Source organism: Sus scrofa, chromosome 5 (assembly GCF_054392235.1).
Source record: "Sus scrofa isolate SSC_HxYL_T2T_F1_AM1 chromosome 5, Sscrofa_HxYL_maternal_Yorkshire_Landrace_v2.0, whole genome shotgun sequence".
In the NCBI taxonomy this organism is placed as follows: Eukaryota; Metazoa; Chordata; class Mammalia; order Artiodactyla; family Suidae; genus Sus; species Sus scrofa.
This window is the reverse complement of record NC_139387.1, coordinates 99,744,875-99,762,498: the sequence shown is the minus strand read 5'-3', so window position 1 is coordinate 99,762,498 and position 17,624 is coordinate 99,744,875. Positions and strand designations below refer to the sequence as shown.

Below are 17,624 nucleotides of genomic sequence, written 5' to 3'. Positions count from 1 at the left end.
AGATTTTTTTCTTAAGAGCAAGAACAGTAAAAAGAATGTTCTTTTTTTTTCTTTAAGTGTGTGACTTAAAAGCTAAGATCACAGTCAGGAAAGCAGATTAGTTAAGTATTGCCATGTTTTGCAAAAAGCTGAAAAGAGCTTCAAGAAAAAAATCACATTGTACATAATCTTTATTTTTTCCCCTTCTCTGAGATAGGCCCATTTGAACCACTGACACTAGGAAATACAATGCTCAACATTTTTATTCTCTGATTAATGCTAGTTTTTTTGTTTTTATAAAGTGAACAGGGGGGAAAAAAACTACCTAATATCTCTAATCATACCTGCTTTGAACCTATTTAGTGAATTAATTAAATATGGTTATTGAATCGTATATTTCTCAATTTTTATTTTCCTAACAGATTAGACTAGAAAGGCATGGGGTACAGTTGCTGAGATCCTGAATTAAAGGTCAGAGTGTTTATACTGTTCCATTTACTCATATAATAAAGCAGTAAATACTGGGACCATGCAGGATTCCCAGGAATGAGTCATCGATGAAAATCTAATCTTGCTTTGTGAGTCTCAATTTTTTTTCCTTAGAAGTGAGGATTTAGGATTGCAAAAGGCAAGTACCTTTCAGCATGTGGCCAGCTTTTCACACAACACTCTAAAATTCATTCTGATTTTTATCGCTGTTCCTTTACACAATTAAGATCCTAGAAAGAACCCATGACTTTGCTATGTCTATGCAGTTGGGTCAAAGGTATCACAATTGCCTACAAGAGAGAAAGGCAGTAGGAAAGAATTCAAATCATGTTACGGTGTGAAATAAGGCATATTTCTTATTGCATCTCAGCTAAGGTGTGTGAAGACTTAAGCTATACAAATGAGCCAATTCTCATCTCTGTCTGTCTTCAAGAACATCTCATTCCTGGATCTGAGATTATAACCCATTTCCAACACTTTCTAAACCTAATTCAAGATAAAGAACAGGATACATATATATGTATGTAAGTGTGCATATAAATGTGTATTTCTTAAAAATCATACACTGCTGGAAACTCTCCAAGAAAACAAAAAGTTAAACTGATAGATTATTGTTTTCACATGTAGGATTCTTGTCCAAGTAAAGATGTATAAAAATTCCAAACCGAAGACCATCAACCACAAATTTGTGAGTCAGACTTTGAAATTAATCACTTTTATTCAACAGATTTCAGAGTGATGACTCTCTGGCTCTCATTCCTCCTCATTTCCTCCTGATGGAGAGATTATTCTGTACCACCCTTTGAGTATATTTCAAGGTTATGAGTTAAATCCAATGTTGGATTCTGTTCCCTAATTAAAATATCTCTTCATGACTCAAAGAATTAATGCTTTGGAAGCTAATTTCTGGATATTCAATTTCTTCGTAAAAAGGAAAATCCACCAGATAGTTAATGTGTGAGGAAATCTGTTAGTGTTTAATACATAATTCTTGTGTTAAAGGTTTAACTCTGTTTATATTACATTAGTTGTGGTTGACAATAATAGTCTCTCAAAAGTCACTCATTCACCTAAGCTGCCACAATTGAGTTAGATTCACGATGTGATGATATGACGATGAGATTCACAGAAGCAAAACAGGAAAGTGAGGACCTGGAACCAGCTGCTGAGCTCGGGGCAGAGAATCCCTTTTGGAATAAAAATGGTACTTGGTGGGTTTGTTAACAATATAGGTCAAGGTATTGATAGATAAAGCTATCTGAAATATATAGCAAGAATGTAGGTAGAGTGTGAAAGCAGAAGAAAGAAATCTGAACTGCCATGTGTATGAGGAGAACTGAGTAGTGGTTGTAAGTCCACTGCCCCCTCCTAGAGAAGAGATTCTTCAGACAGAGACTGATACTTCAAGGGAAAGGCAGGGATGCAATTAACATATGAAGCATGAGGCAGAGAATGTGATTCTGGAAGAAGGTGTAAATCCACTAGTGTAATTGGGACTGAGAAGTGGGGTCACGCCAAACTTATCAGGACAACAATTTGCTGCTATTTGCCCACATAATGAACCATAACTTATTAAGTCCTCAAGCTTTTAACAGTCTTCAACAGACACTAATGCAGGTTTAAAACTAAAATAAGAATGGCAAATCCCAGCTGAGAGGAAAGAAGAAAAACACGGAAAATACAGGATGGGAATCAGGACCCAACAATACAAGGCAATATCACATCAGCATATACACTTTTTTTTTTCTTTTTCTTTTTAGGGCCACACCTGTGGCATATGGAAGTTCCCAGGCTAGGGGTCAAATCAGAGTGGCAGGTGCCAGCCTACACCATGGCCACAGAAAAAGAATCTGAGCCACGTCTGTGACCTACATCACAGCTCACCGCAATGCTGGATACTTAACCCACTGAGCAAGGCCAGGGATTGAACCTGCATCCTCATGGATACTAGTCAGGTTCTTTACCACTGAGCCACAATGGGAACTCCAGCATTTACACATTTAACTTACCAAAATAAATCACTTTGGTCACCTAAAAAAAGATTGTGTGGGAAATCCTTATTTACTTATTGCTTTCAGTGACCCTATTTATTTATTTATTTATTGCTTTCAGTGAAAGAGATTGCAAAAGAGAAGCAAAGGGCTACTTGAGGCCTTTTTCAAAGACAGTTTTGACTACATGTGATTTTTGTTTCACATGCCTTTCTTGAGTATAAACTCTTTATAATAATGTGATTTCACTCCAGTATGCCAATATAAAAAGAAAGCCAGGAAAAGAGTTTCTTTGGTTGCTGGAGGATGCTGCTCAAGGAAAACTAGAGAAAAAAAGAACTCTTAGCAGATGTTCTTGGAAGCAAGAAATAACTATCTGTCTTTTCAGCAAATAGTTATTGAAGACCAAATATGTACCACGGGAAATGGGAACACAAAGAAGAATGACGTAAGCTGCCTGTCTTAAGAAAAAAGTGGTGGGATGAAAAGCTGTGTAATTAAATAATTGCAAGACAAAATCACAAAGGTTGCAATAGAGACATTAACAAAATACAAAAAACAAAAGAGGGGGTTATAGCAGGTTTTGGCTACTTCTATCTGTGGTATAGCAGGCATCAAACTTATAGTTACTTTGAGTTCACTGGAATAAGGAGGAGAGAGACATTCTTGACAATAACAGCACTTTTCATTTGCACAGAAAAGTAGAGTTTCAAGGCATTTTCAATATATCCTCTTATTTGCTACACAAAGGGTCCATTAGTGCAGGTCCTATTTTATGGATGAGGAAACAGGCCCTGACCAGAAAAGTGAGGCAGGTATCCAAGCCACCCAGGAAGTCAAGTCGGAGGGCTGGGTCTCACAATCATTAGAGAGGATCTTGGTACACTGTGCATGGCTGTCTTTACAATCACATAGGTTAAGTTGAGAATGCTTTAACTCTTAATTAACAGTTTAGCAAGGCAGCATTGATAGAGTGACACTTTTAATCAAACTTGAGACAAACTCTTTCAACAAGGCCTCATCTTTGGGCCTTGTCTTTGGCAGTGCAGTCTAGTTGTAGCAAAATTCCTGCCTAAATTGAAGAATGAGATAGATGGGCCCCAGGCTGAGCAACTGTAATCTGTTCCCTGTGAACAGTTACTTCAAGATAAAGGTTACAGCAGGGTCAAGGAGGAACTTGGATGAAAGATAAAGACCACCTATTTCTCATTCTTGAGGTCAGAGAAACCTCCAGGACTACATACTCACAGAAATGTTCCTCAGGGGTCAGAGAAAGGAGGGCACTGTACCACAGTACATCCTGTCAACTTTCCAAAAACCCTTGTGCTAGAATCCATCCTGGTTAAAAGATGCGCACGCACACAGGAGAACTGCGAGTCCGAGTCCGTCCAAATGTGGGCTCAAGGCCAGACAAAGCAAAATGATTGGCCAGAGGAAGCCCAGGAGGACTGCCTCCATACAAGTGATTTATTTGACATCCAAAGCATGTGTCACCCACGTCCTCTCTTGCTCTTTCTGTCTCTATCTCCCTCTCCCTCCCTTCCCTGAACAAGAACCTGCCTGTGCTTTCTTCACACCAATCTTCTCTCTCTTCTCTCTTAGTAAACACTTATTTGCCTCACTGTTCTCAATCTCTTTGCTGAATTCTTTCTCCAAAGGGAAAAGTTCTGGGGACCAACATCAATTGGTTAGGGTTCAATGTTCTCACCACACAACCATCCAAGAATAAAATTACTTTAATGAGAATCCCTCCACCCTCAACATATGATCAAATTCCTCAACCCCTATGGTTGATATATGATAACTCTGGCTTGCCTTCAGTAAGAATTCTGTTAGATCGGATTAGCAAGAATCCCCTGCCCTTGTCGTCTCCTCTCAGCGATTTTCTACCCACTAACTCCCTCATTTTGGCTTGTTGATTATAAATCTTCATCTCTCTCTGCTTTATTTGGAATTGAGCCTGATTTCTCTCCCCTATTGCAACAGTCTTGAATAAAGCCTTTCTTGCTATTTGTCAGAATAATTTTTTCTTTAACAATAGCATTGTTAAAAGATAAACTGAAGCACATTAAAGATGTTAAGAAATTATCTGAGCAAAAATCAATTTGAATCAGGCACATCTAATCCAGCAGATAGAAAAGGAGTTCTAAGCAGCTGTAAAAAATTCAAGACTATTATAGGCAGAAGGGCACAGGAACAAGAAAGTTCCTGTGTTTGGTAGAGTTATTACTAAAAAAAATATCACTTTTGCAAAAGCATTGGAATAAAATTGTAACGATCCGTAAATTATAAAAAACTTCAAAAATGTGCACAATTAAAGATGTAATGAGGAGGATCTCCCTTGTGGCACAGCAGGTGAAGGATCTGGCATTGTAACTGCAACAGCTCAGATCACTGCTGTGAGTGGGTTTGACCCCTAGCCTGGGAACTTCCACACACTGTGGGATTGGCCAAAAATAAATAAATAAATAAATAAATATCTGATGAGAGTTCATTATAATAGAACTGACAGAGAAATCTGGTTATTTCTGTGACACAAAATATGTTATGTTAATAACTGGAATTAACTGATAATATACTAAAATATATCATATTTTTAGAAATTTCATAAAATTTCTAGAAATCTTATATTGATAACCTACAACCATACAAATATAAATACAAATGTGTAAGAAGGCTTATCATAACTTTTCTGACAATGCTTCTCATGTCAATTAACATACCAAATATACAAGGTGAGACACAAATCCTATGGTATTCTCCAGGGATCTTTAAAACACTTCAAAGTTAATTTGAGGTCAAAAATACTCCATTTAGAATTTAATTTTAGAAAGATGTCAAAACATCAAAAGGTTTGAACATTTGAATAAATAGGATGACAGATTACTATGAAATAATAATTATCTATTTAACTAAATGGTAATAGATTATTTTAAAGGCAAATATAGAAGGTTAACTGTGACAAAATTTAGCTCTTTTATTATTGAAAAGATTAGGTCTCCTAAAGTAAAGCATGACTAATAAAGACAGTATGAAATATAATATTTTGGTAAGACACAAAATCTTTGCTTTCCAGGTAATTATCCAAAAGGTAAAAATAAACAAATAAGCAAAAAATTTCACAATCCTTATCAGAGCAGACTAATATTCCAAGAAAAATGTATTCATTTCCATGGAACCTAATTAAATTTAAAAGTTTTTTCGCAGTAAGGGAAACCATCATCAAAATGAAAGACAACACACTGAATTGGAGAAAATATTTGCAAAGAATACAATCAATAAGAGGTAAATATCCAAAATATATACACAGCCCATACAACTCAATTATCAAAAAAAAGTTGTTTAAAAAATGGGCAGAAGACCTGAATAAATAATTTTCCAAAGAAGATATACAAATGGCCAATAGGCACATGAAAATATGCTCAGCATTGCTAATCAGAGAATGGCAAATGGAAACCACAATGAGCTATCACCTCACACCTGTCAGGATAGCTATCATCACAAAGCCTACAAATAATATGGTAGTTTCCATTATGGCTCAGCAGGTTAAGAACCTACTAGTATCCATGAGGATTCGGGTTCGATCCCTACCCTCACTCAGTGGGTTAAGGATCCGGTATTGCCATGAGCTGTGGTATAGGTCACAGATGCAGCTCAGATACCACACTGTTGTGGCTGTGGCTGTGGCATAGGCCGGCTGCTGTAGCTCAGATTAGACCCCCAGCCTGAGAACATCCATATGCTGCAGGTGCGGCTCCAAAAAAAAAAACTACAAATAATAAATGTTGATGAGAATATTTTGCTATTTGTGATGACAAGGATGGATCTGGAGGGTATCAGGCTAGTGAAATACAAGAGAAAGACAAATACCTTATGCTAGAACTTAAATGTGGAATCTAAAAAATAAAACAAACAAATGAATGTAACAAAACAGAAACACTCACAGATTTAGAAAACTAGTGTTTACCAGTGGGTAGAAGGAAAGGGGGAGGGGCAAAATAGGGGTAGGAGATTAAGAGATTAAAAACCACAATGTATAAAATCAATAAACAATGAGGGTATATTGCATGGTACAGGGAAATATAGCCATTATTTTTTAATAACTTTAAATGGAATGTAATGTATAAATATTGAATCCCTATACTGTATGCCTGAAACTAATATAATATTATAAATCTATACTTAAAGTTGCAAAGGGAAAAATTTAAACTTAATTCTAATTTCATACACGTGTGCCTTTGAAATTATTTTTTAAAACTTAAATAAATCCATTCCAATGTTAGTCAGCTTGACCACACAAAAATTTCTTTCTCAAGATTTTTTCCACAGATCTTCAACATTTTAACATTCATTCAGATTTTGTTCATTTTTTACTCTTTTTTTCTCATTCCAGAACAATTAGTTGTTCTATTTTTCTTACCTACTTTTCGTACACTGTTTTCTTTCACTGTATACTTTTTAAGTAGTCCTAATTACATATATTGATTAGAATTCTTAAGCCTTAGAATCCTTAATTCTTAGTGAAAACTAAAAAGTAAGGTATTACAGTAGCATTCTGTGAATTGGCAAACTTATAAACACATTGTATAATTTATAGAAGCATAATGTTCCTCATAATTAATTTTCCAAGGTGGCATAAAATATGTTTACTAATAAAGCCAAGTATCATTAATTCTTCTGTAAAAGGGAAGCAAAAGTGAGGATATCTGTGTTCAGTTACTACTTCTGTATTGTATCTTATTTGGAAATAATCTAGATATTCAATTAATATCCATCATTAAACTTACCTCAGTATAAATTTAAGATTTCAAGTTGCCAAAAATATTTCAGAAACTATTTTAAAGTAGACATGGCAAAGAACATAATCGCCATTGAAAATTTTACTTATAAACCTTGATCTTACTTAGATCTATTTAATTTACTTGTTCTTAACAATTATATTTAGATTACTCATGAAAATTTAATGAGACAAACAGCTAACCATCACCTTAAATTATCTTTCCTGTCGATTTTTTAAAGGAGATAACATAAGCTTATTTGACTTGTCAGTAAACCTATGAGGAATAAGTTTTATATTTAGTGCTGCTAACTCTAAAGACATTCCTGTTTAAATTAAACCAACAAACTTAAACTAGCTTTTATTTTTTGAAAGTTATCTTGAATCACACACACCTGAAAAACATTTGGCTTAGTTTCTATATTTCTTTTCTTTTCTTTTTTTGCTTTTTTAGGACTGCACCCACAGTATATGGAAGTTCCCAGGCTAGGGGTTAAATCAGAGCTGTAGCTGCCAGCCTACATCACAGCCTTAGCAATTCAGGATCCAAACCACATCTTCAGCCTACACCGAAGCTCATGGCAACATCAGATCCTTTAACCCACTGAGCGAGGCCAGGGATGGAACCCACATCCTCACGGAAACTAGTCGGATTCATTTCTGCTGCACCACAACAGGAACTCTAGTTTCTACATTTCTGAGACTATGCTAGATTTATATAAATGCCTGTTTGGCTTTAAGCCAATTAAATAGAGTTCCATATGAATTAATTTTGGCAGTACCATTGAACACTCCCCCCCAAATCACACATCTGTAACATACAGACATACATAAACATAGAGACATTATAGCTTTAATTTTAAAATTTTATATGATGGGTACAATAAAACAAAACTCACTATAAAGGAATAGTTGGATTCAAGTTGAGTGTTTGGCAGATGGAATAAGTGAAACTTCAAATGGATGAAGTTTTTACCAATATGTGTGGGAGATATTTTTAAGATTTTTCATCAGTCTAGTTTTCAAAATAGCTTTTCTTTTTCTTTCTTTTTTTCCCCCTCCTTCTAATAAGAATTACCTCAGTTCCTGGAGAAAGGCAGGTTAAAATCAGGTAAAATACTTACATATCAAAAGGCACAGAAAAAGAATGCATGTTCCACCAAGAATTTTTGGATTTCTACCTGCAAGCCTTTTGAGATGAATAAGGTAGATTTGAGGACAGGTAAACAGGATAGTTGGGCTTTGAATTGTTTCTAGAGCCACATTACAGTTCTTGTAAAAACTAGATTAAAAAAAAAAAAAAGTAAAGCTGCTCTTAATTCCTCAAAGAATCAGAGCAATACCAAGAGGCTGAACTACTAATCCAAATACATTATCTTCAATTTGCTTCTTTATATCAGGGAGGAGATCTTCAACTAAAATGGAAATCCAAAGACTTCTAGATTCTCTATTTAGACCTGTATCTTCCAAATGTTTTAGTAAATCCTCCCACAAAGTCTTTAGGATATTTTTCTTTTCCTCTGGAAACAAAGTTTCATTTTACCTTAGGAAAGAAGGCCTAAAAGCAAGTTCCTATTCAGCTCTGAATATCAGCTCCCAATTTCACCAACTTCCCACCATAAAGCTACTTCAAAAAAAAAAAAAAAATTCTTTTTAGAATCATTGAGGACATACAAATCACACCCATTAGAATGGCTGTTATCGAAAAGACGAGAAATAACAAGTATTGGAGAAGATGAAAAAGGGAACCATAATGCACTGTTAGTGGGAACGAAAATTGGTACAGCCGCTATGGAAAACAGTATGGCGACGCCTCAAAAAATCAAAAGCAGAACTCCCATGTGATCCAACTACCTGAAAAAGATATATGTACCCCCATGATCACTGAAGCACTATTTACAAGGAGCAAGATATGGAAACAGCCTGTGTCCATCAATGGGTGAATGGATCAAGAAAATACAGCATATATAATGAAATATTATATTACTGTCCAAAAACAATGACTTGAGATTTTGGCTTGTCTCTCCAACCACCATCCAAGGATGGGTCAAACGAGTTGTAATGATTGGGCAACAGGACTCAAAGTAAATTGATCAATATGTTTGCTCTCAAAAAAAAAAAAAAAAAAAAAAAAAAAGAAAGAACACCTTTTGAATATCTTCAGCAGGGACAAAAAGTAAATATTCGACAATGTTGAACAACCCCATGGACACAAGAGGCACCTCCAAAGACAACGTGAAAGGTACTACCTTCCCCCGAAGGGCAGAGCCCCGCCCAGAAACCACCGACAGCTAAGCCTTGGTCACTCCCCCGAGGGCCGGCGGCCTGGGGCTCTGGCTACCAACGAGGCACAAGGAACACTTTGGTGAGGCCGAGCTTCGGGAGACCCCTCAACTGACGACGGAGCTGCCTGCACACGGCAGTGCGCGTGCCCCAGGCAGGCAGACAAGCCAAGTGAGGTTCTCAGGACCCCAAACGCGACTCATAAGAAGGCCTGAGAGAGAAAGGCTGGGCAACCAACGGGTTCCCGAAAGCAGCTTCACACATCTCGAACCAAAGATAAATTCTTAAACTCTTTGTTGCCCACCAACCTGAAAGGAAGGGACGTGAAATCTGCCCTTCCTCTCTCCACCCGGCCCCACAGACAGAGACCCAGGACCGCGGACGTGGCTAGGAGCTCTTACCCTGCGCCGGCTTCCGCCCTTCGCCTCGGGCTCCTGCAGGCCCCGGCGCGAGCGGGGTGGCCCGCGGGGCTCACGCTGCTGAGGAGAAGCGGCCGGAGGGAGAGAGGCTGCCCTCCACGCTTCACGGCGGCTGCCTCCAGGGCGCCTTGTAAAGCTTAGCCGGGGAAGCGGCCTCGGCCGAGGCCGCCGTCATCCCAGCCCCTCCTGGCGTCGGTGCAGCGGCGTCTTCAGCCGCAAAACAAAATGCTGTTCACCAAGGCCTCCCTGCCCGGCCTGGCCCAGCTCGAGTCCGACGCCGTCGGGCCGGAACCAGTCCTGTTCCTAAGGCGTCGGCGGTCGGAGCCGCGCCCAACCCGGTCTGCTTTCGAAGGCGGACCTCGTCCAGCCTTCAGCCCGGTTCGGTTTCTAGGTTGGACCCAGGGCAACTCCAGCCGTTTCCAGACCCGGCTTCGGAAAAGAAATGATCAAATAAAGCCTCGAAAGCTCCTGAGGTAAAAGCCGCAGAGGATCTGAGCGGGACGGCCCAGCCCCTCCGGAGGCAGCGAGCGCGTGGAGGCGGTGGCTCCGGCTCAGGTACTCGGTTGATTATGGCTCCGTCCTGGGGCTCTGGGGGTTTCCTTCGGTTTCCTCTCCTTTTTTTTTTTTTTTAGGGCCACACCCTCAGTGTATGGAAGTTCCCAGGCCAGGGATCCAGTGGGAGCTGCAGCCGCCGGCCACGCACCGCGGGATCCACCCGAGCCGAGTCTCGGACGCGCAGCCCCGGGCAATGGCGGATCCTTAAGCCGCAGCGCGAGAGCGGTGATCGAACCCGCGTCCTCCTGGATTCCGGACTGGCTCGTTACCCGACTGAGCCACAGTGGGAACTCCAGGTTGCCTCTTCTTACTTTTACTGGGAGAACTGAAACTTTGGGGACAGTGGGGCCTAGCAAAAGCAACTCCATTTTGGGCCTGTTGCTTTGTCTTTAACAGCAGCTGCAACTTGAATTCTGTTCGTAAACCAGCTGAGAGTAGGGTAATATAGAAGGAGTACGTATTTTTCTCCCATAAAAACAAATTAATGTGTTAGTTTCTTCCAAGTAAAAATGTTTCCTTCTTCTTCAACTCTATATACCCATTAAATATGGTGAATTTAATAAATATTTAGCAAAGCCATGTGCCTGTATTTGACTGGTGAATTAATTTATATTCCTTTTGTTACTAAGAATTCATTTTCATTGCATAACCAGTATATGTCCTGAACCAAGTCTTAGTTATCGATTTGATATTAATCTTAGTAAATCCCTAACTATTGTCTTCAGGTTTTTCATGACCAGTCCATTTGGTTTGTCACACAGATGAAGGGCAGCATTTACCAGTGGGAGGCAATGGCTAGAATAGGCAGTAGAGATGGCTAATCCCTTTCAATATGCCTCCAAAGGGTTCAAACTAAGATAGGAACATCGCACACCACCCAGGATGGAAGAAAAATACTTTTCCTTCTGCAGCCTTTTCCTTAGATGACATTACTTACTGATGGTAAATATCTAATTCCTGAGTTCATTTGAACACAATGAAAAGAAAAAGCAATTCACAATTTCCAAAACTACTTTTTAATAATATATATGATACTAGACAAAAAGAGTTATTTTCTTCTTACTCTGAGTTTATATCTGTTTTAATTTCTGTGGGGAATTACATTAAAAAATGTAGATCTAATGCCTGCCCTGGAGAAACTTATAATCTAAAAGTAGAAAGAGAGTAAACAAAAATGAAAGATACTTAGAGGCAAAACCAATTTACACTTTCCTATTTTTAAAGGCTCCAGGGAGAGCAGAAATTTTCATTGCATACAGCACTCATAACTTTTGAAGAAAAAAAAAATCAGTGCCTTTTTATATGTTGCCAGCTTAGCCAATTCTGTGATATGAGCTCTAAAGAATGAATTTACAAGTGAATAACAAAGAACTCACAAGCTTGGAGGAGATTTTCAGTTGAGATTTTCAAAAGAAAAAGAAAAGAGTCAGACACACACATTACATGGGTACATTTTTGAGAACCAGGAAATGTACAAGTATTGTTCCCCTGGCAACCTTTGTGTAGTTTGCTAGTTAGCACAGCAGTTTCTCCTGTTTTCATATTGCAGTCAAGAACTTAATTGTTTTCATTAATGTGACTATTTTGCATTTCTTCTCTTTTTTCTTTTCCCTTGTGTTATTTTTACATCAAGGTCTAAAATCTGGTTATTGTTCTCAATTTGTCAGAAGTGCAGATTCTTGGAAGCAAAGTAAGAACTGAAGCAAATGAAAAGGAAGTCTTAAAGATTTAAATTCTAGAAAGCAAATGTGTATTTGTAAAATCAGTTTTTCAAAGGAATTTCTGAATAATAACAAAACATTATCCAAATCCTATTATCTTAGAAGGTAATTTTAAAATTATAGGCAGCCTAACTATTGGCACATAAACTATACTGCAAGTAAGCAGAACTGTGTCTGGGTGTAAAATTAAAAAAAAAAAATACAATCACTGTGCCTAATGCAATCGGTGATGTTGCACAATTAGTCTAACTGATGTTTCTTCCAAATGAACTAAAAGTGAAAGATGACCCGTTAACCTCTTCTTGGCCTCACTTGTCTTCCTTAGACTTTCACTTTGGTTCTGGCTGTGACCTTTCTTACTACCTTGGGATCCCATGATTCTTTAATCTCCCATCATTCCCAGTTTAATCAGATTCTATCTCTGTGTTGTCTTTTGCTTTACTTTGTTTTGTTTTAACAACTCTCTTGATCTTGTTGGGCTAAGCACTGCTGGAGGAATTCAGGCAAGCTTGCCAATTGAGTTCTGTGCAATTAGGCCCTCCATGCTGCTCTGCTTTACTTTTATTCACCATTAACTAACTTCCTAAAGCATTGTCTTCAGCAGTTGGTAGCCGTTTTCATTTTCCTCCAGCCTCCAACCACACTATTGTTTTCTCCAGGCTAAGTAAAGACTTTTCCTCTTATTTGATTGATAGGACAGAACCTAAGAAGCTGCTTTCCCAAATCCTATCCTCTTTATCTAAAACTTCCCTGTGAGCTTTCTAGCAGACTGCCCTAGCAAGAAAAAATAAATAAATAAAAAATTAAAAAATGAAAAGAAGAAGTAGAAAAGAAAAAACGAAGGAAGGGCTTACTCAAAACAAAATATTTCAAAGGGAAGGGTTTAAATTGATTCTACAAATGGATTCTACAAGTGACTTAGGGCTTGTAACTTTAGGCCCCAGTGGGCAACTGAATAGAGCAGTTACTGTGTTTTGAAAGGTCATGTCCTATAGATTGGCCACCTTCACTGGAGCAGTTCAGTTGAGGAATGCAGTCAACTCAAAATGACTCTAAGTTGAAAGGGCCAGGACCTTACCTCTCTCTGCTTCCTTACCTGTTTCTCTCCTTCCTTAACTGTTTCTCTCCTTTGTCTGCTGATAAGATCCAAAGATCAGTTTACCAGTTCGGACAGCAAGATGAAATTTGGAGGGACAAATAGAAACTACCTAGCACAGACTTAAACAAATGTTTTGTTATGTCAATTATGTAAAGTGATCATTTTAGATCTAATAAAGAATAAACACTTGGTCCTGCCCCCCAGCTTTTACAGATGCTCGGAGACTAGAAGTGAAGATGTATACACCTATAAGTACATAAGCCATGTGCATAAGGCACACAAACATGTGTCCCACAAAATGAAAGAGAAAGGCAAGTGTCATGTTAGCTACCTATACAATGCTGTGGCAATGAGACGGGTGAGAGATTACTATTACATGGGAAAAATTACAGAATATTTTCGTGTGACTGGGACCTATAAGAGAGGGATGAATTTACAAGCATGGAGGTAGAGATGTCAGGTAAGGCATGCTAGTTAGAACAGCATGGACTAAGCCATTGAGAAGTGAAAAATTGGAATTTATAAAGAAATACGTAATGGCAAACAAAGTTGTGAAGTTGGGCAGTCTGCAGAAGCAGTTTGGGGTGTGGTTGAGAATTCACGCAGATGAAAGCTAATTTTCCCATGTTCGCTGTGTAGCATTAGCATACTAAATGAGTACTTTTCATGCCACAGACACATGAAGCTGATATTAGTCTCCCCATTTTTCAGATGAGGAAACTGGACTCAAATAATTTCATGAAAAAAAGTGGCTTTCCATGAGGAGCCGATGCAAACCACGTTTTAAAGGAAGGAAGGAAGCTCCTTCCTTAAAGGATCACAGAGCTCCTAGTGTGTAGCAGATATCTAGTATGTGTAAGTGAGCACTAGTCCCCTGAACCGTGTTGACTTTTGACCTGAGTAAAATTAATCTGATGTCAGTCTTGGGAGATTTAGAGGGAGAGCAGTGGTGAGAGGGCGATACAAAGGGAATTAACGGGGATAGTGATGGCAGGAATAGATAAAATAGGTTAAGTTGGGGAAACACTGCTGTGATTAGGTTGATGTAACTTGGCATCTGATAAGATGGGAGGCTAGAAAACAAGGGAAAGATAGGGCATGTCAACAAATGGTTTTTCTTCCTTTTGTTCCTTTTCTCTACAGACAGCTCCTTGAGCTCCCTAATATCCCCACTGGGCCTTCCCTCTCTTCGTTCTGTTGTTTCTTATTGCCACCCGGTAAACTAGAATAATTCTAAGTTATTTTTTAATGACATTATCTGAAACATCTCTTATATTTAGTTTAAGTTCTCACCTTATTAGAATTTACTTAGAATATTGTAAGACTTTTTTAAATGTTTCTTTTCTTATTTCTCCTATCAACTTTAAAAAAAATTTATTGTATCAACTTTTTTATGATTTTAAAATTTTATAATCATTTCCTTTTCCCATTGAAACATTTCAATGGCTCCCAATTAGCTAAAGAATAGTTCAGTAATATACCATACAATGAAATGTTATATCACAGTTAAAAAAAAATGAGATAGATCTTTATATATTTTCATGAAAAGGCCAGTGTAGAATTATGTGAAATGGGAACATAATTTTATATCCAAACAATTTTATATTCAGTACATATTTTACACCCATTTGTATATACATGTGTAAAAGTTGGAAGAATATACTAACTCTTTCTTTTTTTAGTATTAAGGAGGAGGTTTTACTTTTCCATGCATACTTTGGGATTTTGAAAAAATCCTTTACAATAAGCTGTGTATTAGTTCTGTAATTAAAGTTTATGTGGTTTTTTTTTTTTGTCTTTTTGTCTTTTTGCTATTTCTTTGGGCCGCTCCCGCGGCATATGGAGGTTCCCAGGCTAGGAGTCGAATCGGAGCTGTAGCCGCCAGCCCACGCCAGAGCCACAGCAATGCCAGATCCGAGCCATGTCTGCAACCTACACCACAGGTCATGGCAATGCCAGATCGTTAACCCACTGAGCAAGGGCAGGGACCGAACCCGCAACCTCATGGTTCCTAGTCGGATTCGTTAACCACTGCGCCATGACGGGAATTCCATTAAACACACACCCCTTGGCTTGGAATTTAAGGCCTTTAGATTCTGAGCATGAGTTATATTAACTGCCTATCCTAACCTCTCACTATGCCTCAGATGTCATTCCCTAATTAGCAAATACATGGGCCATGCATGGGCTACCATTCCTCTCTTCCTCACTCATAGTAGCATGGCTAATTGTTCCTAGCAGTTTTTCATATTGAAGCTAGGTATAGTCACATAAACTTTTATAAGTTATAGACATCTATTATCATTTGGTTATGGGAGATGGAAATTTTGCCAACTGAGAAGTATAATCTGATCAAAGTGAAATGTTCAGTGCTTTCTGAGTGCATTCTGTTCTTTCCTAACTCAAGGACTCTGCTTATGTTATCTTTTTTGTCCCCCAACTGGTAGACACTACCCCCATGATCTGTCTGTTGGAGCTGGCACTGAAATCTTTTCCTTTCTGAGGCTTTTCTATTCTCTGGACTGGACATGAGCTCCTCTTCTTATCTTCTTTGTGGGTATTTTAAAATTGATTTTGGAGTTCCTGTCATGACTCAGTGATTAATTAACCTGACTCGTATCCATGAGGACAAGGGTTCAATCCCTGGCCTCCCTCAGTGGGTTAAAGATCTGGCATTGCCATGAGCTGTGGTGTAGGTCACAGATAAAGCTCAGATCCCATGTTGCTGTGGCTATGGTGTAGGCCGGCAGCTACTGCTCCGATTCAGCACCTACCTGGGAACTTACATATGCCACAGGTGGAAAAAAAGATAATTGATTTTATTAATGTATTTGCATTATTTTATTTTAAATATTGTGGTATACATTTTAAGAAGCAATCATATTTGTTAATGATTCCATGTCTTATGCTATCTTGATTACAATGAATGATCCGTCAACACTTGTTGAATTAAAATGTACTTAGGTTTATTTATAGAAATGTCAAGAAAAAAAATTAATGTCTCAATCTTTACATCAAGCATGCAATCTAGGTTTCATAAGCAGCATCTAGATTTAGTAAATTTCCTGCTATATTGAGCCCTTTCATAGTTCTATTACTAATATTTATATCTGAAGAAGTCTGATACTACTGATTCTTTAGAAAATTGTTTTAAAACTTTCCATAATTACCTTTTTCTCATGAAAAAATACATTTGTTATCAAAGAGCAGTGGATTTTAGCAAGTCTATAGACTTTTTAGAAATATCACAGCTTTACACAAACTATTTTTAAAAAATTCTGTGAAGCGGGAAGAATGACATGATCCTGGAAAAGTATGAAAGTGAAGATATTTTTATTTCTGAAAATACACGTAGAGCTGTAATTACATTTTGAAGACACTGAGGTTGTGACTATGTGAACACTATAAAAATATAAGTATTATCCCCAAATTATATGCATTAAAATACTATGGACAAAAATCTTTTATGAGCAATTTTACAGCTTCCCGTGTCACTTTCTCTGGAGAGCTTTTTTCAGTTCCCTTTGGATAGACAAAATTGTTCTTTCTTCAATCATATGTATAAAATATATTATCCTGTATTTTAGAATTCCATTACTTATTTATGGACCTGTTTCTCAATGCAGATTACAAGTTCCTTCATTTTAGGAACTGTTTTTGTTTCCTTTATATCTCAGGTACCTGCCTCAGTGTTTAGCATCTTCAAGGTGATTGAATAAATAGTTGTTGAGTCAAAGAATGAAGCCTTGCTAGAACTGGCCCCACCAAGTTCCATCTTGCCTTCCCAGTTTAGCTCAAATACTTCTCTGAGAAATTGCTGTTGCTTTTTCTTCTTTCTCCATCCCATGCAGAATTGGTTTTTCCCTCTTATGTGAGAGCTTTTTACCTGGATGTACTTCTACTTCAGCATGTAATGCACTAAATTCTAATTATCTACAACTCTGTCATTCCTACTATAATCCCTGTAGAAACACAAACTTATTTATGTATCCCCAGATTCTACTATAACAATGGTAAAGAAGTGGATAAACAAAAAAAAATTAAATTGTCTTTGATTTTATATATTTATGACTTAAAATAGTCTCTTGCAAAATATGGTCTTAGTAATATCTATCCTTTCATGTTATCAGTATTTTTATCTATCTACCTATCCACCTACCTATCTACCTCTCTGTCTCTATCTTTTTCTCTGTGTCTCTCTGTCACTCTGTCACTCATCTGTCTCCATCATTTTATCTATCTTCTGTCTAGTTTCTTAAAAGTAGGAAGCTAGTATCTAAAGAAGGTGGTATACCTTGGTTGGCTCAGATC

The 17,624-nt window shown here is 37.8% G+C and overlaps 2 long non-coding RNA genes across 4 annotated transcripts in view; one reads left to right on the top strand and one right to left on the bottom strand.

Moving 5' to 3' along the window:
• Positions 1 to 10,704, bottom strand: part of LOC146403586 (uncharacterized) — a 403,397-nt gene extending 392,693 nt beyond the window's left edge. For all 3 annotated transcript variants that reach the window (XR_014804494.1, XR_014804493.1, XR_014804491.1), the window contains exon 1: positions 9,921 to 10,704. This is a non-coding gene — a long non-coding RNA (uncharacterized LOC146403586). The remainder of the gene's footprint in view (positions 1 to 9,920) is intronic.
• LOC146403585 (uncharacterized) overlaps positions 9,523 to 17,624 on the top strand; it is a 276,598-nt gene continuing 268,496 nt past the window's right edge. The window contains exon 1 of the long non-coding RNA XR_014804489.1: positions 9,523 to 10,493. This is a non-coding gene — a long non-coding RNA (uncharacterized LOC146403585). The remainder of the gene's footprint in view (positions 10,494 to 17,624) is intronic.